The sequence below is a fragment of the Miscanthus floridulus genome, chromosome 17 (genome assembly GCF_019320115.1).
Source record: "Miscanthus floridulus cultivar M001 chromosome 17, ASM1932011v1, whole genome shotgun sequence".
NCBI lineage: Eukaryota > Viridiplantae > Streptophyta > Magnoliopsida > Poales > Poaceae > Miscanthus > Miscanthus floridulus.
Window position 1 is genome coordinate 31,267,606 of NC_089596.1, and position 12,696 is coordinate 31,280,301.

The following is a 12,696-nucleotide window of genomic DNA, read 5'->3' on the forward strand; positions in this document are numbered from 1 at the left end:
GGCACTGGCTCAACCTTATATTCGCTCCCTATCAATAATAGCTTGCAACATGGTTTTCTCGCTCCGCCGCTCCACACCCCTCCTGAACAACCCCCACCTCCAATCCGTGCATTCTAGATCTAAACCATCGGCACCTTATGAGGTAAGTTGTCCTCCTCCGGATCTAAGCATGTCAAGGCTAGGGTTCTCGTGGTTAGGGACTGCATATAAAGTTCAGGGAGGCCGATTCACCGGTAGATGAAGAGGCGGCGTAAGGGGGTGAGATATGAAGTAGTTTGTGTTGGTGTCGGAAGAGGCTAGTGATGGTTTGCCGCTAGAGCCCTGCAAGATTGGGTGTGGTGGATAGTAGTAGCGAGCGGCCTCCTTGGTTAGTGGATTGGATCGGAGGGTGGTCTGAAGGGCCTATGGTGGGCGGTGGCGGAGGCTAACCACAATAGGGAATGCAAAAAATATTTATAATATTATTTCTATCCTAATCATTTCTTATTTGGTATATCCTTCTAGGAAAGGTGTTATGATCAAATACCCTTTTAAATGAGTACCCAAGATGATAGTCTTCCATTGACTATTAAATTGGACATCCACTACTATAGAAAGTTCACTGCCGGTTCCAGACCCCATCACCAACGGTTTTAGCCCCCGTTGGTAATAGTCGGCGGTGATAGTCGGTGTCCATCACCGCCGGTTATGAACCGTCGGTTGCGAGGGATTCGTTCCCGTATCCGCCAGACTAGCACAAGTGTCGTCCATTCGACCAACCTAGCGATTATATGAAGTCCAATTCCAAGATGTGACAAGCAATGATAGAGTCCAATTCCCCAATATATATTGGAACCTATGACGTGATCATTATTTAAATTTTTAGGCCATAACTCATGTTTCAGGAGGTCATACGATAAGGTATACATTCGTTGCAACACACGAGCACATTTGCTACTATTTATTCATGTCTGATTCGTTTTATTCGTTTTCATCCCTAAAGTTATGCCACGGAAATTTATTTCTCCACAAAAGGGAACATACAAATACACCCACCGGTCATAAATGCTTAATGCTTGAAATAATCCAACCAAACTTTATGAACTTCTCACCATGATCCATATGTATAGAGTTATCTTGATAAGTATTTTTGTACCTGATACTTATTATGCACTATTACAACTATATTTTAGTGAGAAAAATAATTAAAGATAAAACTCAAATAACATGAGTACTAAAGGTAGAATACTTCAAATCTTCCGTTAGACTGTCACAAAATTTACAGCCCACTTCCAGTCGCATGCGTGTCCAACATAAATAACACGTGGGCCGTAGACAACAGCCCAACACACACTATGAGCAACAACCACTTTCCTTGTCAAATCAGATTTGCATCTTCTGTCATACTGTCACAAAATTCACGGCCTGCTACCAGTCGCATGTGTGCCCAACATAAATGACACCCGGTCCGTAGACAACTTGCCAAATGCCAACACATCTTCTATGAGCATGACCCACTATCCTTGCCACATTTGCAATCAAGAGACGCATCCAGTATCCATGATCTGCATAGCGTCATGGAAGGTACTGCTTTAGAACGGAAACAGATTACCAACACAAGAGTAACTTAGGAGTTAACCTAGCTTTGTGGAAATGCGTCTATAAGGTTAACAACAATCAGAAGTTCACTCTATGAAGAAAAATAACTAGCCAGAATGTTAGGGTGATTGGTGAAGTTTGATCCATGTCAACTATCGTCAGGTATGTCAGCCATACAACATATTCATTTTACCTGCTGCAGTTCATACAGCAGCACAACAATTCGGAGCCACCTGCCATGTGCCTGGAGTCCCAATCAGCAAGCAAAGGTATCACATGCAGGAGTGATTCTAGACCTTCCCGTACAAGCATTTATTGCCTGTGACAGAAAAGAAACACCCACCATTAGCTCGTCGGGTTGTGACTGTTCAGAAATAAAACACATGAGGATAAGCAGTGAAGCATAAAAAAATAAAAAATATGTAATGGTTCCTTCTGTTTCATATTGTCCAAAAAAGTTGCATAATTTTGCAATTAACAGCATGGTTTGTGCACTTGGTGAGAAAGCTTCATTTGTAGAGCATATTCATCATGTAGAAAAATCAAACGCATGGGAAGTGGGATCACACCCACCACCATATCAACCACAATTCCACATGAATTGTCAAGTACTCCTTCCATTCCAAATTATAAGGTGTTTTGGCTTTTCTAGATACGTTGCTTTAACTATGTGTGCATAACAAAAACTATGTAACTAGAAAAGCCAAAACGTCTTATAATTTGGAATGGAGGGAGTAATTGGTAGGGATTGTCTCCAGCAATCCAAATTGCATTAGCTATCATGAAAAAACATTAGCAGCAAGACATAATTGTATAGGCCAATTGTACCTCAGGAATCTACAACGATTGGTGTCGGCATGGAGGCTTCATCTTTAGATACTTCAGCCATTGCATCTGAATGGATGTTATTTAGCACCGGCATCTCCTTCTCTCTCCAAATCACATGAACTTCATCAGTTCGGAATCTTTGCGTAAATGTCGACTCCACCAGGGGAGTGGTCACACCATGTGCATACGCCAGTAAACCAGTGTATGCAATCATTGTCCCATTGTCTATACAATAGCGGTCATCAGTTGCAAACAACCTACCCCTCTTTCTGAGAACATAATCCTCATCATCTCCTGTAAACGTTCATTGCAACCGACGCCACCAACAATAAGAACGTCCTTTGAATCACAGTGCGCCATTGCACGTTCAGTAATTTCAACAAGCATGGCGAAGACAGTTTCCTGCGCAAATTATGACTTTCATCAGTGTCGCTGTCAACAAAGCATAACCAATTATTATCCATAAGGGGGAGAAAGTCAAGAGCATGCGAGTACCTGCAATGAGTAGCATAGGTCTGCAGGTGTGCACTCATTATTTTTAAGCTTTTCAATCGTCATAGCTTCAATAAAACTCAATATGCCACTAAATGACACATCCATACCCTTCACAACATAAGGGAGATCAATGAATTTTTCTCCCTTCTTTGCAAGTTGGACAAGGAAAATAAATACGGTACATTAAGAAACCAAACTCAAGGATGAGAAAAGAATGTGCCATGTTGTACAAAGACATAAATCTGTTCAAAGAGAAAATGTCTTCAAAACAAAACAAAAGAAAGAAGAAAAATGCTAATGGTGACAGCCTAACAGGTAGTACAATAATGAAGGTAGAATGGTAGATAACAATATCATGTGGAACTACCTCAGCAGTACTCTCTTGAAAGATTCACACAGACAGAATCCATATTGTTGCCAATGTTAATAATAAAGCATTAAGAATTATACCATGATTTACCACTCCTGAAATAAATCCTGTTTGCTAAACAAGTTAAATTGCTAATCAAGGTGAGAGGTTTCCAGTTTCCACAACTTAAAGCTAACATAACTGAAATATTTGTGAATAGGCAACAACAGAAAAACAGCAGAAGAGGCAAAAAAACAGTAAGATATGTAACATTGTAACTTGACCAAGATTATCTTTGACGTGATGGCAGGAATCCCCAATATTGCCTATGATACGAACATGGAGTAAAATAAGATAGCACTGAAGAACTTCAAAGCTATGTGGAATGGGCCTCTAATGATTATGATTTCAGCATAGCTAAAAGTTAAAGATAATCAGTTTTCTAAAAGGAAGCCACCCGGGTCGCCAAGGCGCTGGGCACTACTCAGCCACCACAATTTAGCCATTAGTGGTGATCCTAATAGGATGGTGACCAAAATACTCCTAGCTCGGGAACTAGTCCAGCAAGGCAGCAGCCCAAGTAAGGTGGGTAGGCAGACAATGCAGTTCTATACTTCTAGTTACAGCAAGCAGGTACCAGTAAGTCAAAATGAAATTTTTTATGACAAAAAGGAAAATGCTTAAACCTTGAGTAAGATGAATCCTTAATGTTATGAATAATAAAACCATAGGAACCACAATTTTGATTTTAGTTGCGATATGAATGGAAGTAATAAGTATCAGTAACAGTAACTATCCTCTAGGATCAAGTAAGAAGTGAACTGTCTTGGAAGAGAACTGAATTAGCAGCATTTCAGGCTTTCATGAAGGAGACTCTATAGTTTGGCCCAACTTTGATCAGCACAAATAGCAAAATGCTTTTATGAGCTTATTAAAAAAAACATCCTGTCAAAACTAAGTGTTGTTCAGAACAGATGCAATGCTGCATGGTCACAAAGACACTATCTTGACCATTAATTACTAATATAAAGCCTGCTAATTTACCAGTGCTAAATATATAAAGCTTACAATATTCCTTTTGAAGACAAATCTAGCCATACCCATTTTCAAAAGTTTCATAAAAATATTTGAAAATATATTGGTGATCAAAGGTTGAATGCATTAACTGTAGACAACCCAAAAATGACACTTATTTTGGCTGATGGGCATACAATTGTAATAAATAATCAAGATTATGACTGGGATTAAGCAAAATCCCTTTACTGTGTCTGACTGGTTGTGGTGATTCCATGAAAGAATAACACCATATAAAACAATATAACTTATATAATCACTGCTCAGATCACAGATCATTTACAGTTTACCATGCTTTCAGCCAATCCTACAGACCAATGTATACCTAACTACCATCCTAACACACACCTTTCCATGAGAGCAGGGCCCATCATGCCACCCGTTGACAACGATCGACCTCCAAAACATAGCTAACCCAATGATGACATGCAGCAGAGGGATAATCAGAATGTACAGACCCTTGTAACATTCAGATGCAAAGTTGCAATGCAAACATAAGTATAAATAAGAAACTATCATGCACTGATGTTAGTGATGTATCCGATGACAAGTCAATCAGCAATCCAGAAACAGAGTGTAGCAATAGCTTCTAGTAAATTTACAGAGAGATAAATTAAGCAGATATTGCCCTTGACTAAGAAGACCCTTATGGCTTATATGCTTACACTAATCATAAAGCTCCAACCTGTTTAGCCCATCTCCACCTTCAACTAGCCTCTAAGTTGAAGTTGAATCTGAACATAGGCCAAACAAATTGGGACATCCTGGGATTATCCTATAAGCTCAAGCCCTCTATATCCAGGGATAAAATGGGAAGGCTTCCAGGGCTCAAAAGCCTATTATCCTTCCATCTACATGGAAACACACAACCCATACCCATTATTGCCACAGTGTCATCCAGCATGGTTACATGCAGCATATCAAATAACATCTGCTCCCTCCCACTCAAATAAATTAGCACATACAGCCAACCCAAACACCATCCCAATACATGCAGCCTAACTTCAAACAGTCAGCTAAATTTAGTCTCAATATAGTCTAATAAAGGATTGAGAAATAACGGAGTACATAATCTTGGGATGAAGCTAATTATGATCCCATTACAGGTCAAAGTGCCTAAACGACCAAACAACCCAATGGATGCACTCGACCTGGACATGATCATACAATAATAGGGTGTTTGGTTTGAGGAATCAAACCATCCTAGATGAGGTAGTGCATCATGAGTCCATTCCAAACTAAAATTTGGCAGAATGACTCCATTCCTCATACTAGTACTAACTATTAGCTTGTGAGGACTGAGGTGATGATGCATCAACCTATTCCATTCCACAAACCAAACAAAAAAAAAGTGTGGAATGGGTAGATGATGGACTCTTTTCTCAAACCGAACACCCTATACATGTTCTTCAGCTGTATATAAAAAGCTAAATTATGTTTGGCTGATTGTATGAGATGGCAAAATAGCACTGAGATAGTTTTGACTGCCTACATGTGTTAGTTCAAGAGAAAATGAGGAAACACAAGTGATCACATAGACTGAATAAATCCATGGAGAACATCGTTACGCAAGCACTGTCGCACAAAACAACAAAGGATCTGCCCAGCATATTGTATAGCTCAATACAAAAATATAACCATATGATCCCTACAATGTTTCAACCAAACATAGAAAAGTAATCTTGCCCACACGTACAACAACCCGACTGATTTGACAGAGTCGACAAACTAGCCACTAAATGCACAGCCAGCATAAGTAAAACTGCCTAAGAATTTCGTTGTGTGGGTCAATTGTTCAATAAAATACTAGTGGTTTGCCAGCCAAGGCTCCACTGATAGCTAGTGGTTTGCCAACCAAATACTAGTGGCTAGGATCAGTAAAAAGCTCAAGAGGTGGTACCAAAGCTCCACCAATAGCTCCCAGACTCATAAACACCCTTACATACTAAAGTCCTCATGGTTTGCCACCCAAGGCATTTACATGTATGTGATGCAGTGGCTGATGGTGACAAGGCTTCGAGCTAGAAAAACACTCACACAAACAAGCATATATGTGCATGTACAGCTAGAATTAAAACAACATTAAGCCACAGCTATTGGAGAATCAAATTAGCATTTGATGGAACAATTTACCTGCTCGATGTCATAGCCGGGGTTAGGGTCATTGGGAAGCTCAAGGACCCTGGCGAATCGGTCAAGGCAGTTCCCGACGGCGATATCAATGGTTTCCCCGAAAGATCCTGTACCTCCCCTCGCTGTAGGCGATAACCTGCGTGTTTCCGCCGGAGACGTAGAGCACGACGGGGTCCACGGCCCCAGTGACCGCGCGGCCCATCTCGATGTGCGCAACGCAGTGGTTGACCGCCACGAGCGGCTTCCTCCAGAGCAGGGAGAGCGCGCGGGCGGCCGCGGCGGCGACCTGGAGTGGTCCGCCCATGCCGGGGCCTTTAGTGTAGCAGACGCACGCGAGGTCAGCGGGGGCCACACCGGCCTCGGCGAGCGCGGCGCGGAGGAGAGGCAGGAGGTGCCCGAGGTGGTGCTGCGCGGTCTCCCGGGGAAGGAAGCCATGGCCCGGCGGGGTCACGTAGGTGTGGCGCGGGTTGGAGAGGATGTCCCCGAGAGGGAGACCACGCCGATGCCGATCTTGTTCGCCGACGACTCCAGCCCCAGCGCCAGCGGGCCCGGGGGACGGCGGTTCGCCGGAGACGCCGACGAGGACATGGCGGCGGCGCGAGGGTTTTGGGGGTTTGTGGAAGACGAATGGGGGAGAAACCGGCTCGCGTCGATTGCGAAACGTGAAAGCGTAGGAGAAACCGGGCCAATTTTTACCTATTGAACTTGCTCTCAGGGCCCATATAATCTCAGAGTAGCTTGGCCCATATAATCTCAGAGTAGCAGGGCGCATATAAACCTTGCAGACAAGAGTGGATCGACTTCACTGAGTGTTAGCATTAGATGGAAACTGACACCCGAGCAAAGTTCAATCTGGTGTTTGTTTTCCCTTTTCTGTCAGCCACTCGAACCCTGATTCATCCAGAGTAATTCCAAGCCGCAGAAATCCAAATCTTTTTACTTCAAAAAGATTTTTTTTTCTCGATCACGCAAAAGATTTGCACGTCTTTATATTAAGGTAGAGAAAAAGTTTAATACAACACGCCTTAGTGGCGTCCTAGAGAGAGTTGTACATGGATGCTCAGACCCACCCTAGCGAATTTCTCCATTCCTTCTAGCTAACTAAATATGACTTCTATTTTCAGTTTGCATTTATTCATCAGATGGATGAATCCATGCTCTTTTTAATTGCTACAGTTTTATTCCCATCATGTTGGTATTTCATTGAAATGTTTAGGCCCTGTTTGGATGAGAAGTATCTTTGGAGTGATGGAGAAATAACCATCTATTAAGTTACATGACCTTCCATTGTCTGCATGAGATTGAAGATGGTTATTTCTTTTTATGAGCCTCATGATACACCAGAAAAGGATAAAATAGCTGTGATTGTGAATAAGCAAGGGCAGGTCATTGAAACGTTGCTCTGGGTCGAATATGTTGCTGATTATCCTCCTTCCCTAAAAATAGCTTTGTATGGTTTATTGCTGATTATGGCTTATCCATTTCTGAGGACAAGCATACAATTACAATGCCTCCACAAATATGAGCGAACAGTTTTGCCTCCACAAATATGAGAGAACAGTTTGATGGGCTCAAGTCATTGATTTTGAGTGAAACCCCAAATGCTTGGTATATCCCTCGCTCAGTCAACTATTTCCAGTCAGAGGTTGTTTCCGCTACAAAGAGCATTAGTTTTTTTTCGTTATAAAAAAAAGAGCATTAGTTTTATTACTGATTTTTTTTCTATCATTTCTGTTGGATTGTACATACTGTGGGCTCTTCTTGTAGAAACAAAGATGCTCTGCTCCAGGAGTACTATATAATTCTTGTTACCGCCTATGTGATTACGTCAAATGATCACATGTTTCATTCTATGACTACTCTTCACAATTTGGTAGTAATCTGAAAAATCTCTCCTGTCCTGTTAATATTTTTTGCCACTCAAAGTTGAAAGAAATGATGGAAGGTTCTTTGAGGCTGGATTCTGGAAACCTGCACGACATGACCTTGGTCTGATCTGCTTTCCCATCTTTGTTGACTTGAATCTTGAGCACCATCAGGTCCATCTTGTGCCCGCGGTTTGCAGGAAATACTGAATATTATGGTGTGACAAATTGACTGCAGTTCTTTGGTTCATGCATGTTTCTTAATCACCCTACGCTACTACGATGGATTCAGATAGGAATCATGCATGATTGGCCAGGGGGGAGTATCAGCAATCTGATGGTTGTGCCACCACCGATGAACTTCTACCACCAGATGGGCATGGGGGTAGTCGCTGGTTAGATGGGCATGGGGGAACTACCAGGCTAGATGGGCATGGTGAAAGCTCTAGTTTGGTTTTGGTGAATTGATGAAACCCTAAGTGCTAACCTAGTTTATCAAAGTGATCATGAGATAGGTAGCACATTCCAAGTTGTGAAGCAAATGAAGATCATGACATGATGATGGTGATGTCATGGTGATGATCAAGTGCTTGGACTTGAAAAGAAGAAAGAGAAAAACAAAAGGCTCAAGGCAAAGGTATAAGTGGTAGAAGCCATTTTGTTTTGGTGATCAAGACACTTAGCAAGTGTGATCACATTTAGGTTCGATAGCCGTACTAATAAGAGGGGTGAAACTTATATCAAAATACGGTTATCAAAGTACCACTAGATGCTCTAACTCATTGCATATGCATTTAGGATCTAGTGGAGTGCTAACACCCTTGAAAATATTTGTGAAAATATGCTAACACACATAAACAAAAGTGATACACATTGTGTTTAGCACTTGGGAGCAAGGATTTGAAACTTCACTAGCGGAGTGCAGACAGTTTGATGGTGCCATCGGTGCCCTATACAGAAAAGATAGGGTTTCACATAGTGCACTAGACACTGGTCACGTGGTGATCAGACTCTGGGGAGCAGCGTCTGGTCAATTATAAAAGAAGGTGGTACTCTCGGCCTGAGACATGACACAAGCGATCGGACTCTAGCTAAACACTATTTAGCATCCGGTCCTGCTGATATGGCGGCACACTGAGAAGACGGTTAGTGACCGGACACTGGGTGAGTCCGGTCGGTCATGACCGAATGCGTCTGGTCGTGAAAGGAACCTTACTGGAAGTGACCGGACGCTAAGCGACTGTGCGTCCGGTCCTACACTATAGTGCGTCCGGTCACAACTTAAGTGTACTGATGACCGTAGAGATTGGACGATCAGCATTTGAAGCAGGGGACATGTGGCAAAAATCTGAGGACCAAACATTGGGGTCCTATGTCCGGTCAATTCGATCGACGCATCCGGTCGCCCTGATTTCTCAGTGAACAGAGAGCCAACGGCTCTATTCATGGGGGCTCTCTATTTAAGCCCCATTGCCAGCTCTAGCTCACTCTCTTGGCCATTTTGCATTGACATAGCAACCTTGTGAGCTTAGCCAAAGCCCTCCCACTCATCTCCATCATAGATTCATCATCTTTGTGAGATTGGGAGTGAATCCAAGTGCATTGCTTGAGTGTTTGCATCTAGAGGCACTTGGTGTTCGTGTTTCTCTATGGGATTCACTTGTTACTCTTGGTGGTTGCCGCCACCTAGATGGCTTGGAGCAGCTAGGACCATCGAATGGAGGTTGGTGATTGTCTCCGGCTTCAATCGTGGTGATTGTGAGGGAGTCTTGACCTTTCCCTGGTGGAGAGCTAAAAGGTACTTTAGTAAATTGCTCATGGCTTGTGTGATCCTCATGTTGTGTTGGTTGTGCGGCATCCTATTGAGGGTATGGCATGTGATGCCAATTAGCGCGTGAACCTCCAAGTGAGTGAATCGCTACAACGAGGACTAGCTTGCCAGCAAGCAAGTGAACCTTGGTAAAAAATCATTGTCATCATTTGATTCCGAGGTGATTGGTCTTCATTGGTATTCATTCATGTGATTGATTGGTTCATTACTCAACTCGTCGGTATAACCATCTTGCTCACTCTCTTTACATTACCGTAAACTAGTTGTCAGGCTCTTTAGTGTAGCTAGTCGTAAGAGCTTGTTAGTTTGGTTAGTGTGGCTCTTTAGTTAGCCTTTGAGAGCATACTAACTTAGTGTAGTGACATAGTCATTGTGTGGATAGAAACTATATAAACTAGAGTTTGTGGTAGGTGGCTTGCAATTTTAGTAGGTTAGTGCAACACTCGCTTCGCCTCATATTTGTCTAACTGGTTTGCTAAGTGTTGTTGTAGAATTTTTTAATAGGCTATTCACCCCCCTCTAGCCATTAAGACCTTTCACATGGGGGCACCAGTAGGCTAGATGGGCATTGGAGCTATTGGCCAGATGGACATAGGAGTAGTTGGCGTTGGCGGCTTCGATGTTGCTGCGCCGGAGAGTAGGCCGTCCTCGATGGTGTTGCAGAAGGATGAGCAGGCTAATGCTGCTGAGATCTCATCGATGATGTCCGTCACCGGCCCAGGGTCCGCGACCACCACCATAGAGATGGATGGCATATGGAAGTACAAGTACTGAAGAAGTAAACATGGAGGGTGGAGTGCGAAGACATGAATTCGCATAAATATGCATGTTATATCTATATCTGCATTGCATTTTGTGAAATAACGCATGGTTTATATATTTCCGTAATAACTAGTCGATAAGCTATGTGTGTATGCATGTACTAGTATATGCACCATATCATTGTTGCATGTGTGGTATATGTGTATCGTTTGGTCTTAGTAATCTAGGGCATGATAGTATGCATACCTGGATATTTGACATCTGCTTGGTTGTGTTGATGGTTATATTGTAAGAAAAGCATATTGTTGTTTGGTACAATATTATCCTGAACCTATTATATATATATATATATATATATATATATATATATATATATATATATATATGTGTGTGTGTGTGTGTGTGTGTGTGTGTGTGTGTGTGTGTGTGTGTGTGTGTGTGTGTGTGTGTGTGTGTGTGTGTGTGTGTGTGTGTGTGTGTGTGTGTGCGCGTGCGCGTGTGCGTGTGTGTGTGTGTGAATTATAGTATGTTGTTTAAGATATGAACTTGATTGCCAAATTAAACATACAATTAATGTGTTTATATTGTGATCTTTTTATAAGGACAACGGAATATGCATGTGATAGTTGTCACACCTGCACACCTCTCTGGTTGTCAGATAGGAACAAAACAAATCCCGCGGCACTGGCTCAACCTTATATTCGCTCCCTATCAATAATAGCTTGCAACATGGTTTTCTCGCTCCGCCGCTCCACACCCCTCCTGAACAACCCCCACCTCCAATCCGTGCATTCTAGATCTAAACCATCGGCACCTTATGAGGTAAGTTGTCCTCCTCCGGATCTAAGCATGTCAAGGCTAGGGTTCTCGTGGTTAGGGACTGCATATAAAGTTCAGGGAGGCCGATTCACCGGTAGATGAAGAGGCGGCGTAAGGGGGTGAGATATGAAGTAGTTTGTGTTGGTGTCGGAAGAGGCTAGTGATGGTTTGCCGCTAGAGCCCTGCAAGATTGGGTGTGGTGGATAGTAGTAGCGAGCGGCCTCCTTGGTTAGTGGATTGGATCGGAGGGTGGTCTGAAGGGCCTATGGTGGGCGGTGGCGGAGGCTAACCACAATAGGGAATGCAAAAAATATTTATAATATTATTTCTATCCTAATCATTTCTTATTTGGTATATCCTTCTAGGAAAGGTGTTATGATCAAATACCCTTTTAAATGAGTACCCAAGATGATAGTCTTCCATTGACTATTAAATTGGACATCCACTACTATAGAAAGTTCACTGCCGGTTCCAGACCCCATCACCAACGGTTTTAGCCCCCGTTGGTAATAGTCGGCGGTGATAGTCGGTGTCCATCACCGCCGGTTATGAACCGTCGGTTGCGAGGGATTCGTTCCCGTATCCGCCAGACTAGCACAAGTGTCGTCCATTCGACCAACCTAGCGATTATATGAAGTCCAATTCCAAGATGTGACAAGCAATGATAGAGTCCAATTCCCCAATATATATTGGAACCTATGACGTGATCATTATTTAAATTTTTAGGCCATAACTCATGTTTCAGGAGGTCATACGATAAGGTATACATTCGTTGCAACACACGAGCACATTTGCTACTATTTATTCATGTCTGATTCGTTTTATTCGTTTTCATCCCTAAAGTTATGCCACGGAAATTTATTTCTCCACAAAAGGGAACATACAAATACACCCACCGGTCATAAATGCTTAATGCTTGAAATAATCCAACCAAACTTTATGAACTTCTCACCATGATCCAT

At 42.5% G+C, this 12,696-nt stretch overlaps 1 pseudogene; it reads right to left on the reverse strand.

Annotated features, from left to right (window-relative positions):
• Positions 1 to 1,101: 1,101 nt before the first annotated feature.
• LOC136517687 (uncharacterized) lies at positions 1,102 to 7,095 on the reverse strand (annotated as a pseudogene).
• Between the last annotated feature and the right edge of the window lie 5,601 nt (positions 7,096 to 12,696).